The following is an 8,800-nucleotide window of genomic DNA, read 5'->3' on the forward strand; positions in this document are numbered from 1 at the left end:
GTCCCTGTTAACTGAGAAGCCCCAGGGCTGAGTGAATCTCAGTTTCAGTGAACTGCAGAGAGGCGTGGCCCAACCTCTGGGTCTGTGCTGGAGCTGAATGGAGTGTCTAACTCAGCAAGACAGGAGTGGAGGGGCGCCAGTTCTGGCAGGAGGGTTGTTCTCAGTGGTATCCCAGTTTATCGAGTGACAGTCCCGAGGGGAGTCTCTGTGACCAAACCCGTCACAGTGGATGGAGTGCAACAACACACCCTCCTCCTGAATTTACTGCCAAAGACTTGGACACTGTCTATGATGGAGGTACTATACCTGTCACTCGATTTAAGATGGATTTTATTATCAGGTGACATGGTCACATGTCTAGACCTCTAGTCTCCATTCCCCATGGGCTGGCCCACACAGACACAGGAAGGCTTTCAAGTAACTAAGGCCATTTACAACTGATTGTTTCTGGAGCACCCTCAATGGCCTCCACTTAATATGTTTACATCGGTGATACAAGTGTATATCTTATTCTCCTAACTCCAGATATAGAAATAATACATGCAAACAAATAGGATGCACACACTTACTAGATTACAAGCTTTCTAATGACACCCTACAAGGGGTATTTAGCGTAAAGCATATTCCAGTTATGTCATATTCATAAGCATATTTCCATAAAGCATATGGAGTGCAACATCACACCTTTAGCTTGGTAAAATTTAAGAATTAGCTTTTGTGCTTATCTTTTTATTTCTTTTGTAACTAATTCTGATTTTTCAGTCTTACCACTTATAATTACTTAAAATCTATCTTTCTCTAGTTAATAGAGACAAATTCAGACTTTCAATAGAATGCAGTGAGATAGCTGCTTTGCTGCACATGAAACCCTGACCCATAATCAGGTCATCTACACATGATTTAGCACCAGGATCCTCATGAACATGTGGTGCACTATGGGTGAGAGGCGGTTCCCTTCTGTTCACGCTCCAGTCCTGACACTAATGGCTGTCTGCACTATGCCCTGCTTCCACAGAAAGGGTGGTCGGCTGTCCAGGGCTTACCAAGGCTCCATGTTACTGCTGTATCTTTGTGTTTAGGGGGAATTCTGATTTAGAGGGGTTCAGTCATAATCTCACAGATGGCAGCTTTGCCCCATTAACTCTTCAGCCAAGCACACACACCAAATTTCTGAACCTGTGGTTCCTCTTCTACAAAGCAGGATTACTATTGCAATGACACATCATCAGTAGGCTAAAACTAACCTGTTTCATGGCAGTCTAAACCCAACTCGCATTCCCTATTAGTGGGTGAATAATCCAATAGTTGGTAAATTCTGCTTCACAGTGTACGGAAGAGCCAACATTGAAGGTTCAAAATCATAGGTGCCGACTCTGTGGGTGCTCCAGGGCTGGAGCACCCACAGGGAAAAATTAGTGGGTGCTCTGCACCCATTGGCAGCCAAGCTCCCCTCCCCCCACCCCTCCTCCTTTTCCTCCTCCTCCCCCCCATAGTGTGCTGCTTCCTGCTCCTCCACTTACCTCCCAGCGTTTCCCACCCGGCCGCTGCCAAACAGCTGTTTGCACGCTCTGGGAGGGAGGGGGAGGAGCAGGAACGTGGCACACTCAGGGGAGGAGGCGGGGAAGAGGCGGGGCCGGGATTTGGGGAAGGAGTTGGAATACGGGCAGGGAGGGAGCGGAGTTGGGGTGGGGACTTTGGGGAAGGAGTTGGAATGGGGGCGGGGCCTCAGGGAAGGGGTGGAGTGGGGGCGGGGGCCGAGCACCCAGGGGAAAGCGGGGAAGTCGCTGCCTATGCTCAAAATATCATGTTGCTATGAATGCCTGGGACATCTCAAGCCAGTTATCCCTGTGGTAACTTTTCTGACACCTCCTGCTTAAAACACAAAAAGTCAGAAGAATCATGAGGCCCTGCTTTCACAGTCTGTATTCATACTTAAAATCAAGATCAAGTGAGTTTTTTTGCCCTTTTGGTCTACAGGAGGTGTCTGTCCTTCCTGACCTCACTTTAGGACATCAGTGTTATAGTTTGACAGGTGTATTGGCCCAGTCAAACTCCCCAGCTGACACTGCCCCTGGAGCTCTTTGTGCCCAGCACACACCAGACATTTGGAGCCAGGAGCAAGAGCACTTCGGGGCTTGCCCCACCTCACCTCACCAGGTAAAGTGAACAAAATGATTAGTAGTGGTATTTCACCAGCAGCCCAGAGGCCTCTCACTTATTTTACACCTCTCCTGTCTCTTCACAGTGCCAGATTAGAATCAAGCTCAACAAACTCTTGTTTCTTGGCTGATTCTGCCAAGCCTGTTCCCTTGGCTGTGGTTTCGCTGGACAGTAGCTGGGTAGAGTGGGAGTCTCATTCATCCATTCATGTGCATCTCTAATTAGATGGTGAGGCATTTGGCTATTTGAACCCCTCTCTAGGGGTTTCTTTTTCAGGTTATTTGGGGAGTGCCATACTCCAGATGGCCCATCCAACCCAGTTTGCCATGTTCAGTGGACACAGTCATGAATTAAGGGGTATAGTTGTTAGGAAATTTCTACATGTCGCCTTGGAGTACCATCGAGCTTGTTATCAGCAGGGTTGCCAGCACCCTTACTTATGCTGGCAAAGATGTTGATGATATCTGTGGAGTACAGCAGGGCTCTCTGATTGAACAGTCTAGTTGTTTGTCCTTGCCTGTAGTTCAACATCCCAAGATGTGATAAAAGCTTGTCATTGATCTTATGCCATTCCCTCTCACACCGGTGGGGAAACCATCATAGGTGACCTGTTTGGCCCCTGTCAATTTTTTGAATTGTTCAGTCACAGAATGATAATATTGTACTTTCTCTGCCACTACATTCATGAATGCTTTCTCCCTATATTCAAAACAAACAATGAGATCAACCATATGGGCTGTTCCATCCTTGGCAAATAAAAGGTCTGTTTTTCTCAGTTCGCCATCATCAGTATGTAGTTTTGGTTCCTGATGTACAACTCATTCAGGTTTCCTTGCCTCTTTTACCAAAATCTCACACAGCTAATTATGCCTCCTTATGCAGGCATGTTGGACAGCCGGGTATTGTCCCAAAATGTGAGAACGATTCATAGCAGAACAATGTGTCAGGATCCCAACACATGCAGTCAGGACCAAGGGTCAGAGCAGGGGCAAATCTGAGGCAGGGAGTAGCAGAGAAATGCACAGTCAGATTCCAGGCCAGGGATGATGCCAACAGTCAGAGTCCAAGTCAGGTTTCAGGGTCTGAGTCAGAAGGCGAAGTCCTAATCAAGCTGAGGTCGAAGCCAGGAATTCAGGAGTTGATCAAGTCCTGGCAGCTACAGGAAATCCACGCTGTGGCCTGGACATTTCCAGAACCGCCTCTGAGGTTGCATTGGGTGAGGAGCCAGACAGAAGCTGTGGGGCTGCTGCCTGTCAGACCCCTGGAGGTGGGATGTTCCATGGTCTGTGTCCATAGCAGGTCATGGGCAGTGGAGTGCAGACTCAATGCAGCTATTGCTAGGTGGCAGCATGGAGCTGCTAACTACCTAGAAGCTCTGCAGTTCTAGACCCCCACACCATTATGTAGTGTCTATATCTCACTAATGGATTGTCTTTCTTATGCCTTAGGTATTCCTGGGTGGAATACACATTCATTCTCAACTTTAAGGCTGTTGGGAACTGGCACTCTGAAATGCATGTGGTTCCTGATCCAATCATAGCTGACTGGATCATTATGGAAATGTTTGACCCAGCTTCCTTGGCATGGTAGTTCTTTCCATTAGAGAAGTCTGCATCTCTCCAGCTACAGGAGATTGGGTATTTGACCCTGGAAGCCAGCATCTCCCACTCATTGAATGGGTAAAACACACTATATTGATATTCTAATATCGTCAAAGAACAGAACTTGGTCTGTTCTCGCAGGTGCCACCTTTTCATTCTCACATGCTGCCAGCCACAGTCTGCTGAACTCCTCCTCAGTATACTAGCCCAGGGGTCAGCAACCTACGGCATGAGTGATAAAGGCGGCACGCAAGATGATTTTGAGGGGCACTCATACTGCCTGGGTCCCGGCTGACGGTTCCGGGGGCTCTGCTGGTGGCCTGTAAGTTGAGGGGTACATTTTACAAAATGTCAGCTCCTAAGAAAGCAAAGTTAGATGTCCGTTCATTTCACTTAACAGCAACATTTGGTTGCTAAGTTGTGGCAAGGTTTTGGTGCGCTTTGTAAACTGTTTTGATGCAATTAAGGTCTTTTTGTCGGAAAAAGGACAAAACAACCCTGAACTGGATGATGAATAATGGCTGTGTAAGCTCATGTTTCTAACTGACATCACCACTCACCTAAACAACTCAACCTCTGTCTCCAGGGTGCAGGGCAAACAGTTCTGGATCTTTATGAAACCTGGAAGGCATTTGTTGTAAAACTAGAAGTTTTTTCTTGGGATATTCAAACTTTGACTTTCTGCTACTTCCAACACATAAAAGAGCTATCGACACGTTGCACTGTCAGTGTTGATGAGATTGGAATGTACATGCAAGAACTGGAATCAGAATTTTCTGACAGATTTCAAGATTTCCAGCAATTTGGCCCAATGCTTTCTTTTCTAATTAAACCTGAGAAGTTCAACAAAAGTGACTTGGATTTGTCTGTATTTCAGTGGATAGGTGTTGAAGATTTCAAAATGCAGCTCATTCAGTTAAAAAGCTCACTTAAAGCTACCGAGAGAGATCGTGGGGCCTCTATTCTGACCTGCTGAATGTCCCTGCCAGTGAAATTTAACTGTATGAAGAAAACTGCATTTGCAGTGCTTTCAGCATTTGGATCCACATACCTGTGTGAACAGGTATTTTCACACACGAAATCTGTCCTCTGTCCCTCTCGGAGCCGGTTAACAACTGATCACTCAGAAGCCTGTGTGCAGCTTAAACTATCCAAATATATGCCAGACATTGGAAAACTCAGCAAGGAGAAGCAAGGGCAAGGATCACACTAAAGTGATAAGATCTGCATTTTAATTTAATTTTAAATGAAGGCTTCTTAAACATTTTAAAAACCTTATTTACTTTACATACAACAATAGTTTAGTTATATGTTATACAGAGAGAACGTTAAAATGTATTACTGGCATGCAAAACCTTAAATTAGAGTGAATAAATGAAGACTTGGCACACCATTTCTGAAAGCTTGCCGACCCCTGTACTACTGAATGCAATGCTCAGAAATGTCTCATCTCTGAAACATGCAATTCTCTACGCAATCACCCTGCCTGAATAACTAGGATGAGGCTAGCGAGTCTCATCACTCCCGACCTCCATCCCTGGATCTGGCATGAATGCAGGCGTTGGCCAGTGGAGAAAGCCACTCCTTAATGGCCCTCCTCATGTTGTTATTGAGGGAAGATAGCAGAGTTCTCTTGCGATCGGAATGGATCTGCCAGATAGATAACCTGAGGGCCAGTGAAGCCATTCAGCATGTCAGTTTTTGCAAAGGCTTGAGATGGATCCTATCAATCCTCTCAAGCCAGGTGTCAAGTTTATTGGACAGTGCAGCTTTGAAGAACTCATTTCATAGATCAACCTTCACACCAAGACTTGCCCGGTATTATCATATTCAGCCCATCTGTACTTATCTTCCAGGCTGCACAGTTGTTGACAGTGTATGAGTTGTGAGTTGGGCTCAGGAAGAATTTGTGGCATTTTCTAGCTTGCACCTTCAGACTGGATAGCCTGCAAAAGGACTCCGGAATGTCAGTGATCTCATTCATGCCTTCCCACAAGTCACTGAACAGGACCAAATCATCTGCAAAGGTGAGAGCTGTCACTTTCTGTGCCCCATACAAGAATCCTCTACCAGACTTTTCTAGCACTGATATCAGAGGATCAAGAGCTAGGTTAATTAGCAGTGGTAACATGGGGTTCCCTTGTTTGACCTTGACTTTGATACCAATGGGGAGGTGTGAGCTCCTTCCCCACTTCCATAAGGGTATGGATGTTCCCATAGGAGGTCATTAACTCTCTGGGGCTTTTTGTCCTTCTTTGCCTGCTTCACTATGATGTGAAGAACATTCAGGTTTTCTGAGCAGCCAGGTGCCACAATAAACCCTTGTGTTTCTCATTTAATGGGCACACTTTAGCCAGCCTGTTTTCAACATTCTCGAAAAACCACAGCAAATGATAAGAGGCCTCCAATTCGCTATATCCTTGAGCTGCTCTTGGTCCATCATTTTTGGGATCAGTAGTGACGGACCTTCCTTAATACCATCAGGTATTATACCTGTAATCAGCCATTTGTTGAATAGCCCCTCCAACGTCTCTCTGTTAGGGTCCAAACGGACAAGATCTTTCAAACTGATACCATCAGGACCTGGAGCCATTCTTCTCTTTTATGTTCTTAATACTTCCTTAGCTGATATTAATTAGGATGTTAAATGCCAAATCTTCAGCCCTGACATGAGATCTAAACTGGCCCAACCCATCAAAGGACGTTTTGGTCTCTCACTTATCCCTGTACACATGGTGGACATATTTGAGTGAGACTTGGTGCTGGAGGTGTTCAATGCCATCAAGGATGATAGAGGCAAGTTTACACCTGTCTTTGGCATGTAGCTGTTGGTACCTCAGTTAAGTACCTCTTTTAGCTTCTCTTTTTCTCATCCAAGATTTTTCCTTTCCCCTCTTGTTGGTCTTGGCTTTCTTTTTGATCTCTTTTCTGGCTTTGTCTCTTTCATTAGGAAGGAAGAGAGAACTCCAATGAAAGTTGTTTCCACTAGAGAGCTGACATTATGGTCTCCCTCAACCCATGCACTGTGGCTGTTAGTCTCAAAGTCCTCATGGCTGTGATCCTTCAGGCCTTCCTTAATTTTGAGCCCCATTGTGGTTTTGGGGCTTATCACTCCCGAGGGGCCAGAGCGATTTCCCGCCCCGGGACCAGCCCTGGCGGCTCAGCCTGGCAGACAGTTGCCTCCCAGCAGGGCCTGTGAGTGTGGCTGGAAGGCAGGGTGTGGGGAAGGGGGTGTCTGGAGCGGGGGTGGTGCTGGGCTGTGAGGGGGCAGGGAAGATCTATGTGTTGGGGCACTAGGGAGTGGGGATTCTGTGTGGGGTGCTGGGCAGTTGTGGTGGGGCTGTGGGCAGGGGAGCTCTGGGCAGGGGTGATGTGTGCATGGCACTGGGCATTTGTGGCAGGGTCTGGTGGGGGTGCTGGGCATAGTGGGTCGGGGGGGGGACGACTCTGGCCATAGGGAATCGGAGGGTCGTTCCAGTGTTGGGTGGGGGGGCTGTGTGGTGCGGCATGGGCCCACACCCGAGGGGAAGTGGCATGCTGGCAGCACAGGGCTGGGCGGACCACTGTGCGTCTGGCAAATGCCAGTTTGTAAATAGTGCCCTCACACTGGGCTGGGCGGAGCAGGGCTGCCCATGCCAGGCCCCTGGCCAGCCCCTCACTCTGGGGACCGACCCCCCTGCACCATGCTCCATTGCCCCCATCGGGGCCCACAGATATGTTTGGTGCCGGGCCCACAAAAGGTTAATCCGGCCCTGCTCATCAGATCTTACTTCCAGATAACAAATGGTTGCTCCACATCATAGCTAAGAGGTCTCCGAGTACTCGTTGGTCAGGCCAACCGTCCTCCTTTTGTCACCAATTTGCTTAGCAGATTTGGTGATCAATTCTTTTGCAATGAGTTTATTAATATACTTCTGGCCCAAGTATATATTGCCAAAATTGTTAAGGAGTAACTCTTCCTGGGCCATCCTATAACTCTTGTGTTTTCCACAGAATGAGTTGTATTTAGGTTGACTGGCTTGGATTTGCTCTGTGTTGTGTACCACTGTGCCGGCTGGGTTAGTCTCTTGTGTTGAGAGATACCTGATTTGGTGCCACACCATCTGGCACACACTTCACAAGCCAATCACCAGCTGGGTCCTGTGATGTCAATCTCGTACACTTGGGGATTTAGATCTGTTTTCTCACACAGGGAGCATTGGAACTCCACAGTTGTCCCACCATGGTTACATTTAAGATGAATATTCAGAGCTGCTGGTTTTCCAGCATGATCCCCACAAAAGGGACATGCCGGATTGCTACCAGGCACCCTCACCAGAACCTTTCCCTGTACCCTGTTCTTGCTCTCTCCTTCTGTCACCGTGACAGCGGAGGCACTGGAATTCACAATGGTGTTACCATCAATTCTGTCTGCCAGGCTTGCGGAGCCGTCATATCTCCTTTCTTCTCACTGTCAAGAGTTGTTGCAACACCAGGTTCGGGAGATGTGCTGGGTCTCACAGACTCCCCGAACTCTGAGTTATTGATCTGCATATAGGCAACCAGGAAGAACTTCATGACCTTGGTCTGTGCTGTAGTATTGCTACTATTGACAGCACCATCCGCATCGAGTGTCTGTGAGGTACCCAGGAAGGGATACTCCTCACCTTTGGTAATTACAGGGCTAGTGTTCTGGGCAATAGAATAAGCAAAAGAATCTGGTTTTACCTGTGCAATGGCCTACCTTAATACATGTAGTAGCTGTTCAGTTAAAACAGGGACAGCCTTGTCTATTCTAGTTGAGCAACTGTCCTTGTCTATTCTAGCTGGGTAATTGCACAATCCTTTAAGCAGATGATTGTATGCAATTATCCCTGGCACTCCTTGTGGCCACGCCCTCCTAAGCAATGCATCTGGCTGTGTAGGCAGGAGGATGCCTGTTCCTGGCTTGATCATTACAGGATCAGTTTCCACTCTGCAGTGACATCCACACAAAGTCTGTGCTGAGATTCAGAATCCCCACATTGCTCAAAGCATGGATAGACTGAATGGTGTTCCTT

This window comes from Natator depressus, chromosome 10 (genome assembly GCF_965152275.1).
Source record: "Natator depressus isolate rNatDep1 chromosome 10, rNatDep2.hap1, whole genome shotgun sequence".
NCBI lineage: Eukaryota > Metazoa > Chordata > Testudines > Cheloniidae > Natator > Natator depressus.